The following is a 284-nucleotide window of genomic DNA, read 5'->3' on the forward strand; positions in this document are numbered from 1 at the left end:
TTACTATTTATTTATTACTTTTACTTAAGTTATTTGTTAACAACAATACAACAAATTTCATTTGTTATTATTTAAATCCCACCAGTTTCTTTGTATTTCTTTTTTTGTTTCCTTTTCATTCATTTCGTTATTTATTGATAAAAATTTTATTTATTTTTATTTTTTTTTTTTGTAAAAAATTCTTTTTTGATTTAAGTTTTATTTAATTTATTGGTATTATTATTTTAATTCCAAACATGTAAAATATTTACTTAATTTTAAATTATGTTAAAGTTATTTTTTAG

Source organism: Lucilia sericata, unplaced genomic scaffold (genome assembly GCF_015586225.1).
Source record: "Lucilia sericata isolate MDLA Ls3-8-SP2 unplaced genomic scaffold, ASM1558622v1 Contig000117F_arrow, whole genome shotgun sequence".
NCBI classification, from domain to species: Eukaryota; Metazoa; Arthropoda; class Insecta; order Diptera; family Calliphoridae; genus Lucilia; species Lucilia sericata.